This window comes from Phacochoerus africanus, chromosome 12 (assembly GCF_016906955.1).
Source record: "Phacochoerus africanus isolate WHEZ1 chromosome 12, ROS_Pafr_v1, whole genome shotgun sequence".
NCBI classification, from domain to species: domain Eukaryota; kingdom Metazoa; phylum Chordata; class Mammalia; order Artiodactyla; family Suidae; genus Phacochoerus; species Phacochoerus africanus.
This window is the reverse complement of record NC_062555.1, coordinates 18,607,746-18,618,305: the sequence shown is the minus strand read 5'-3', so window position 1 is coordinate 18,618,305 and position 10,560 is coordinate 18,607,746.

Genomic DNA, 10,560 nt, shown 5'->3' with positions numbered 1-10,560 from the left:
CATTCAATAAGAGGATATTACAATCGTCAATATATATGCCCCTAATACAGGAGCACCCAGATACCTACAACAAATACCAACAGATATAAAGGAGAAATTGATGAGAATACAATAATCAATGGACAGATCCTCTAGATGGAAAATCGATAAGGCAAAAGAGATCCTAAATGACACAATAGAAAAGTTAGACTTAATTGACATTTTCAGGACACTGCATCCAAAAAAATCAGAATATACATTCTCTTCAAGTACACATGAAACATTCTCAAAGATTGACCACATACTGGAGCACAAAAATAACCTCAATACACTTAAGAGTATAAAAATTATTTTAAGTTTCTTCTCTGACCTCAATGGCATGAAACTAGAAATCAACCACAGGAAAATAAATGAGAAAAAACTGATTCCATGGAGGCTAAACATCATGCTTCTAAAAAAGCATGTACTTTGTGCTTTGCTATACAGCAGAAATTGACAGAACATTGTTAATCAACTATAATAGAAAAAAAAAATAAAATCTTTAAAAAAAGAAGAGGCATTCCCACCATGGCTCAGTGGTTAATGAATCCGACTAAGAACCATGAGGTTGCGGGTTCGATCCCTGGCCTTGCTCAGTGGGATAAGGATCCGGCATTGCCGTGAACTGTGGTGTAGGTTGCAGATGTGGCTCGGATCCCCTGTTGCTGTGGCTCTGGCATAGGCCGGTGGCTACAGCTCCAATTCAACCCCTAGTCTGGGAAACTCCATATGCTGAGGGATCGGCCCACCCAAGAAATGGCAAAAAGATAAAATAAAATAAATTAAAAAAGAAGAAAAATGTACTTCAACACAAAGAAAAGTGACCCAGAGATGAAGTGTGAGATGGTATACTAATACTAATAAAAGCATAGACTTCTACAAGATAGAACCTCCAGAATTTGTGAGTGGGCTACCTTACATGGTAAAAGGGACTTCACAGATATGGTTAAATAAAAATCTCAAAATGGGGAGATTGTCCTGAGTTACCCAGTGGGCCCCACCTGGTCACAAAGAAGCCATCCTAGAGGGAGACAGGAGGATCAAAGGCAGAAAAAGAAGGTGTGAGGATGGAAGCTGAGGTCGGAGAGGAGAAGGTGCGGTGCTGCGGACTTTGAAGACCAGAGAAGGGACTGCAAGCCACGGAATGAGGGTCACCTCGGGAGGACGGAAAAGGTGAGGAAATGGATCCTCCCCCACAGCCTCCAAAAGAAGTGCAGCACACACATTGCAGATTTTTGATCTCCAGAAGAATACGATAATAAATTTGTGATCTGTGGTGCTTTGAGCGACTAAATTTGTGGTAATTCCAGCAACAATAGGAAACAAATACATAGTTACATATATTCACTTAATAAATCCTCACAAAGTCCCTCTGGGTTAGGCACTCATCCTAAACTCAATTTACATGAGTAAACTATTATTATACCTACTCTACATGGGGAAATCAAAGCACAAAATAAGTGGTGGGCCTGAGTACAAAGTCAGGGTCCACACCTTAGCCATCATAAAAGTGTTTTTTTAATAAGAAGGAACAGCATGTTAGAAAAGATTATACCAAATTTTTTTTTTTTTTTTTTGCCTTTTTAAGGGCTGTACCTGTGCCATACAGAAGTTCCCAGGCTAGGGGTCGATAGGAGCCACAGCTGCTGGCCTACACCACAGCAACACAGGATCCAAGCCACATTTGTGCCCTACCCCACAGCTCACCACAACACCAGATCCTTCACCCACTGATAGAGGTCAGGGACTGAACTCTCATTCTCATGGATACTAGTCGGGTTCGTTACCACTGAGCCACAATGGGAACGCCCGCAAAACTAATTTTTAAAATATGTATTGGGAGTTCCCATCGTGGCGCAGTGGTTAACGAATCCGACTAGGAACCATGAGGTTGCGGGTTCGGTCCCTGCCCTTGCTCAGTGGGTTAACGATCAGGCGTTGCCGGGAGCTGTGGTGTAGGTTGCAGACGCGGCTTGGATCCCGCGTTGCTGTGGCTCTGGCGTAGGCCAGTGGCTACAGCTCCGATTCGACCCCTAGCCTGGGAACCTCCATATGCCGCGGGAGCGGCCCAAAGAAACAGCAAAAAGACAAAAAAATAAATAAAAAAATAAAATAAAATATGTATTAAGTCAAGAAACATAATGAATGATTACATTTTAAAAGTTAGAACTAAAATACCAAAACAATAACAGGGTTGGATGGGAAGAAATTCAGTGAGTGTTGTGCATGAAGATCCTTGTTATAGTCAACAAAAACAAACACTAAAAAAAAGCCAGAAATGTCTGTGGACGAATATGTATTAGGAGCACACACTAAAATGACAAAATGCATGAGACCTAACCAGAAATGGAAAAATAAACAATACATAGAAAGACAGGCTAGATAGATACATTGAAGGTATACAGATGATACAGAAAATTGTATCAATCCAACAGGGAAGTGTGGTATACAGAAAATACAAAAGAGAAGTAAATGTGCCCTAGTGTCCTCAGCAACCACAGTAATACAAATGGATTCATCCCTTTTTTTTTGGTCTTTTTGCCTTTTCTAGGGCCGCTCCCACGGCATATGGAGGTTCCCAGGCTAGGGGTCTAATTGGAGCTGTAGCCACCGGCCTACGCCAGAGCCACAGCAACACGGGATCCGAGCCACGTCTTCGACCTACACCACAGCTCACAGCAATGCCGGATCCTTAACCTACTGAGCAAGGCCAGGGATCGAACCGGCAACCTCACGGTTCTTAGTGGGATTCGTTAACCACTGCACCACGACGGGAACTCCTTCATCCCATTTATTAAAAGACTGGACTATCAAACCAAACAATCCAGCTATATATGTTTCTTACAAAATACGTTCATCAAACAAAACCATCTCAAAAAGTTAAAAATAAAGAAATGAATGCTTGCAAGAATGGAAAACAGGGCAGCTGCTAAGGACAAGAGTTATGGCAGTTCCTCGAGAAACTAAATACAGAATTACCACATGATTCAACAATACCACGTCTCAGTTTATACCAAAAACATCAAAAGCAGCGATTCGAACAGACACTGGCACACCAATGTTCACAGCAGCATTGGTCACAATTAGCCAAAAGGTAAAAGCAACTCAAATGTCCATCGACAGAAGAATGATCAAGTGAAATGTGGCATAGACATACAATGGAATATTATTCAGCCTTAATAAGAAATGATATTCTGACACATGCTACAACATGGATGAATCCTAGAAGGCACCATGTAAGTAAAAAAGCCAAACACAAAGGATATGTATTGTATTATTTCACTTATAGGAGGTTCCTAGAACAAAGTCATGGAGATAGAGGAGAATAACGGTTATAAGGAGCAGGAGGGAGAGAGTAAACAGGAGTTACTGATTAAGTATGTAATTTCAGTTTGAGATGAAAAGTTGTGGACATGGATTGTGGGGATGGTCACACAACAAAATGAATGTATTGAATGCCACGGAAATGTACACTTTAAAACAGTTAAACGGATACATTTTGTTATGCCTATTTTGCCACAATATGAAAATAAACAGAAAACACTATACCATGCCAGTGGTAAGCAGAAGAAAACTGGAGTAACAGTATTCTAGCGGACAATCTAGACTTTAAAGGAAAAGCATTACCAAAGAGAAACTGGGGCTCAACATAACAATAGAAGGGGATGACCCATCAACAAGCTACAATGTAACTTGTATGTATCGAGCACCGCTTCAAAATATATAAAGCAAAACCGACACAATTACAGAAAACTTGACATTTCACAAAAACAGACAGAGTGAGATATTTTAACACACCTATCTCAATGCTTTACAGATCAAGTGAACAGAAAACGTAGCAAGCAGAGGATTGAACCCTGACAATCCACAGACTTGACTTAATAGATACATAGAGTCCTGTACCTAATAAGGAATTTACTTTCTTTTCAAATCACATAAAAAAATTATAAAAACTGACCACATCCTAGGTAACAAAAGATTTAATAAATTTCAAAGAAACGATATTAGGCAGGCCACATTTTCTAATATAGTGCAAATAAATTATGTCAGCAATAAAAATACATTTTTAAAAATCCTCTAGTTTGGAGACTTGAAACGGCACTCCCAAATGAACCAGAGATTAACAAGAAAACAAAAACAGAAATCCCTCTCTAGTTAGAAGCACTCAACAATTAAAATATTACACATTCAAACTTGGATGCAGCTATAGCAGTTCTAAGACCTTAAAAATTAAAATTCAGAAGAGCATTAAATTCATTTAGTATTTTAAAGATGAAAATAAATAAGTGTTCACTAAGGAAGCTAGCAAATGAACAACAAGCTCAAAGGAGGAGAAATTAATAGAAAACAAGCAACAATCCAACAAGCAGGCCAAAAGAGGTTTACAGGTGACCTTTATTAAATATGCAAAGTACAGAAAATCCTCATAATATCAAACTCTTTCAGAAGTAAAGCAGGAAGCCACTGAACTCATTTCTTGAAACTAAAAAAGCAACATTCCCAAACCAGACAAGTACACTGAACCCCCCCCCCAAAAGTAACACATAACATAAATGCAAATATCCTAAATAGAATATGATCAAATCAAATCCGACGTGTAAGTGTACACATGTTATTCACATAAACATGTATATATCTCGGTGGAGTTTATCCCATGAAGGCATGTACAATACCTAGGAATGTTATTAACGTAACTCAGTACATTACCTCTCTGTTTTTTTAAACAGCCGCACCTGTGGCATATATGTAAGTTCCCTGAGCTAGGAGTCCAATAGGAGCTGCAGCTGCGTGTGGCAATGAAGGATCCTTAACCCACTGAGCGAGGCCAGGGATGGAACACGCAATACTATGCCAGGCTTAACCCATTGAGCCACAACGGGAACTCCAATACATTGCCTTTTCAGTCTCTAGCCAATTAATCACATACATACTCATCTATATTTGTGTGGTTTGTATACACACGTCTATGTATACATAACGCAGTAAGTGGTGGCAAATTTTTTCAGAGTCATTAGTCACTTACTGAAGAAACGAGCGAAGTCTCAAGGAGCTAGGAATAAAAGAGAGCTTAGGTGCCCTGATAAAGGGCAAATAAACCCTGCACCTGGAAGATAAGCTCCTCGAGGGCAGGGTTAGCGGTCTGACTCGTGCCTGGCGCAGTAGGCACTCAACCGTGGGGAACCTAGAGCCCCCCCAGTTTCCTGCCAGCCCCGCAGGAATTACCCGCGGCTCTCCCGGCCCCTCTGGCCTTTACTCGCCCGCCCCCGAGTAAATGGGTCCCCGCTGCTCTTACCTGCCACGCTGTAGCCCGACGGCCACCTTGGTCCGTCTTAGGTCCGAGTGCCGGAGACAGTGCCAGGCGAAGGGAGCCCAGAGGCACGGCCAAGGGCCAGCCACACCACGCCTGGTCCCAACCCTTCCCTGTTCTAACGGCCTCACCAACCCCTGGGGCCGCGAGCCGCCAGGAACTCACCCGCAACCCTCCCGCCCGAGGCCAAGGCCAGCAGGAATAGGGGCAGGGCCTCAAGGCCCGCGCAATGTATGCTGGGGGATAGGGTGGGGCAGAGGAAGTGGGCGGCTCCCTCGAGATGCCCACCCACAGGACCCCAGAGCCCTAAATGGCATCTGTGGAGGGATGGGGTGGGGGCCAGAAATGTGCACCAAAGGCAGGTCTGGTATCTTGCACAAAGTAAAAGACCCCAGCCTAACCTATCTACCATGGCTGTTTGGGCGAGGCCTAAAGATGGGAGCAACCAAGGGCTTTGCAGAAGGGGTACCTCTGGGGACCTTTAAAAAGAATCACTTATGCTTAATATTTTCACAATTTGTGAAGGTAAACTTGTAATTTAAAAAACTCAGAAGTTCCTGTTGTGGCTCAGTGGGTTAAGAACCTGACTAGTACCCATGAGAATGCAAGTTCAATCCCTGGCCTGGCTCTAGTGCGTTAAGGATCCAGTGATTCTGCAAGCTGTGGTATAGGTCTCAGATGCAGCTCAGCTGGTCCGTACGCTGGAGGTTGCACTCTGATTAGGCCCCCGGCCTGGGAGCTTCCCTATGCTGCAGGTGAGGCCCTTAAAAAAAAAAAAAAAAAAAAAAACCCACACACCGGAGTTCCCCTAGTGGCCGAGAGAGAAACAAATCCGACTAGGAACCACGATGCTGAGGGTTCGATCCCTGGCCTTGTTCAGTGGGTTAAGGATCCCACGCTGCCGTGAGCTGTGGTGTAGGTCGCAGGTGAGGCTCGGATCCCGCGTTGCTGTGGCTGTGGTGTAGGCTGCCAGCTGTAGCTCGGATTGGACCGCTAGCCTGGAACCCTCCATATGCTGCAGGTGCGGCCCTGAAAAGAAAGAGAAAGAAAAAAAAACACTCGCTATTAGTAAACGATTAGATATGGAAATGTGATGAGTCTAGGAGCTTGTAGACTCAACAAAATGCAAGCCCGACAGCCGTCAGTTTTATTGAGGGGCTGATGAGGACTACGGAGCCGCTCAGATGAGGATCGCTGGAAGAGGTAGTGCGCCATCAGTACACAGGTGCTTTCGGTGGAGCGATATACCGAGCAAGCACACGCTTGGCAGAGGCTTGCTGCTGGTCACAATAAGGGTGCTGCTAGTCAGGAGGAGCAGATATCTCCGTTCGTGATTGTAGTGCTTTTCTAGATAGGAAAAGATGCAAGACATTGGGCTCATAACATCTCCTGAAAATACGTGACTATCTAAAGGCCTGTTCTGCCAGTTTGTCTGAGAGCAGAAAGTGCCTCATTCCTGATCTCTGCCCTGCACTCCCGCCAGGGTGTGGCCAAGGTCAGTGGCTGCAGCAGCTACTGACTTCATTCGTGTAGAACCAGATGGGGAACAGTGACAGTATTCAGTTGGCAAGCTCTAAGAATTCTAAGAAATAATTGTCTATTTGAATGTCTGTAAAAATACTTCATTTTCTTTTTAAATGTCTTATGAAACAATTTTACGGAGTTCCCACTGTGGCTCAGTGGGTTATGAACCCAACTAGTATCTATGAGGATGTGGGTTCAATCTCTGGCCTTGGTCAGTGGGTTAAGAATCTTACATCATCATGAGCTGTGGTGTAGGTCACAGACATGGCTCAGATCCCACTTTGCTGTGACTGTGGCGTAGGCTGGCAGCTGTAGCTCTGATTCAACCCCTAGCCTGGCAACTTCCATATGCCACAGGTGTGACCCTAAAAAAAAATTTAGTAGGTGAATGTCCTATATGGCACTCACTCAACGACTATTGAGCACTTAACCAGGCACTGAGCTAGGCACACAAGACACGTGGGTTCCTTCTTTATATTTCCTGGTAGGGGGTCACAGAAGAGAAGCAATAGATTTGTTGGGGTCTAAAACTGCGCTTAACTTAGAAAGAATAAACTTTCCCCTTTTCATACTAATAAGCTTGACTGTGTAATCATTCAGCATGTCACGATAAAATTTGAGTATGAATGTGAGTCTTTGAGAACCTGTTTGGTAAGAGAGTTAAGTGTCAAGGGAGAGAGGAAAGATATCCCTTTAACAAGGAAAATCATTTTGGAAATAGTTACCTTCTGTGCCAATAATCATCTCTATTTGATAAACTTACGCAAAAACTTGAGAGTCATAACTCATAAAGTATCAGTCAACAAACTGTCTAAAGCAAAATAAGACAAAGAAAAAGGCAGACTGAGGCCGTCCTCTTCGCCCATCTCCTCTGTCTCAACAACTTTCAGCCCTACCTTGACAATTCCCTCTCCCTTGCTCTCCACCCCATTTCAATGTATTATCAAGTCCTGTGGATTCTACCCATAGACTCTGTTTCGTCTGTCACTTCGCTTCACCTTCACTGTTTTGGGGGCAGGCAAAGTGATCCTCACACCAGTGCCTGTGGAGAAAGCACAGACTTTCAGGGGTGTGAGGGTAGCGATGGATTTAAAGGAAACCACGTATCGATCCAGGGCTTCATAGACACCCTTTGCTAACCATTCTTTCAAAAATCTTCTTTCACCACTTTTCAAGGAAGAAAACAGTCCTCTCCCATCTGGAGTCCCTCTGTGGTTATTTCCAGGTGTTAAAAGCTCAGGGCCACAATAGAACAAATGCAAGGGAGAAAAGGAAAAATCTTTCAGACTGCCCTTCTACTCAGGAAATGATGTCTTTCTTTTAGTTTGTATTTATAGCTCGTGGTGCCATGGAAGAGTTTGTAACCTAAGCCCAACCTAAAACAAACAAACAAACAAACAAAAAAAACTACCCTATCTTTTCAGAAGTCCTTGGACTCTAGATTCTAGAATATTATTTGTATATATAATTATCAAACCCCTTTTTTGGCACAATTACTGCATAACTTGCATCACTCTTAAATAAGCCATTGTTTTCCAATCCTAGCTTGCCTAAAAAAAACACCAGAGAAGCTTTAAAAATACAAATTCCTAGTTCCTCACTTTGATTTACAAAATTCATCTCTCTGTGAGTAGAGTGTGTGTGTGTGTGTGTGTGTGTGTGTGTGTGTGTGTTGTATAAATGCCTCAGGTAATCTTGATGCAAAGTTCAGTTTGGAAATTGCCCAACAGTTTGGTATAATTCTTCCATCTCTTGCCTTTAAATAGGAAGGAATTACAGAAGACAGTGTGGAAAGGCAGCAAGTGTGGGAGTGGAGGTTTGTGATATGTAGTCATTGAGACACTAGAATTTCACAGCTGCATAATGAAGATGATTTCATGACAATGTCAAAAGCTAGTATTGAGGATCACGGAGCTGTCTCTTAGATTAGTCCTTCTTTACTGCAGCTTATAATTTAAAGGCTATGGGCACAAGCCACTTTGATATAAAGTGTTATCCTTAAATATCTTTTATGTAAATGTAACCTTTAGGTGAGGAAGAAAGAGAGACAATATAATTAGTGAATCAAATGCAGATAATCAGCGCCTCGTGTAGTATTGGCATATAATTACAAGGCTGGGATTCTCGTAACTTGATGTTTGGGCAAAGAAAGAAGGAAAAACACCTGCAACTCATTTTACAAGGTTAAAATGGGGTTCTCCTGAGTCTATTTTCAACACAATATTAAACAGCAGATACTAAACCAATCCATAAAAATCTTGTGAAACCGTAAAACTAGAAAGCATGTGCAAAAAACAATCTCTTCTCATTTGGTATCTATCTCATGAAATCATTTTAAATATGAGGTTTTAGGAGTTCAGTTGTGGCTCAGCGGTAATGAAGCTAACTAGTATATATGAGGACATGGGTTCGATCCACGGCCTCACTCTGTGGGTTAAGGATCTGGTGTTGCTCTGAGCTGTGGTGTAGGTCACAGATGTGGCTTGGATCTGGTGTTACTGTGGCTGTGGCATAGGCTGGAGGCTATTGCTCCAATTCAACCTCTAGCCTCAGAACTCCCATATGGCACAGATGCAGCCCTAAAAAGATGATTAAAAAAAATCCTTCATTGAACTTTAAAGAATATATTAATTTGTTGTTGTTGTTTTGCTTTTTAGGACCGCATGTGTGGCAGATGCAAGTTTCCAGGCTAAGGGTCTAATCAGAGCTACAGCTGCTGGCCTATACCACAGCACAGCAAAGCAGGATCTGAATGGCCTCTGCAGCCTACACCACAGCTCACAGCAATGCCAAATCCTTTAACCCATTGAGCAAGGCCAGGGATCGAACCCAAGTCCTCATGGATACTAGTTGGCTTTGTTAACGCTGAGCCACGACAGGAACACCAAAAATTATATTAAAATTTCTAACACCATAAAAGACTCTTGCAATTAATCTGTCAACCTGCCCAATCGCCATCAACCCCCCCACAAACAACAATGTTGAACAAATCACTATGGTGGGGGCAATTTTTTCTAGGAGTCTTACGTCTTCAAGCCCTTAGTTCAGCTTCTCTAAGACGCATGACTCCATAAGAGCCATAGCGCCCTTCAGCACGTGGGACATGAGTAATAAACATGAACACGTGAACGAATGCCTACACCCTGCACAGACCCCCATGCTCTGATAGTTCAAACTGCCCTTGTCAACATAGCCTCACCTTCCATAATACAGCTGTCACATATTTAGCAAACACAGCCTATCCTAGGATTGTCAAAGGCAAACGAAGCTGGACATTAGGTGGTGAAAACAGACTGTATTCAGGGGATCCCACTGTGACTTAGCGGGTTAGGAACCCTACATACTGTCGGTGAGGATATGGGTTCGATCCCTGGCCCCACTTAGGGGTTTAAGGATGGGGCATTGCCACAGGCCTCGGCCTCAGTCACAGATGCAGCTCAGATCTGGCGTTGCTGTGGCTGTGGTATAGGCCAGCAGCTGTAGCTCCTATTTGACCCCTAGCCTGGGAAATTTCATATGCTGCAGGTGCAGCCCTAAAAATGAAAAGAAAAAAAAAAAGGTAACTACCCTCAGTCGGGAAAAGAACAGAGCCCTAGTCCAATGTGTGCAGAGAGGAGAGTGAGGGGGGATCCGGTAGAGTCAGAGAAGTGAAAAATTCCAGAGACCACCTCAGTGTAATTGTGATTAGGCCAGTCTTGTCCACCAGCGGG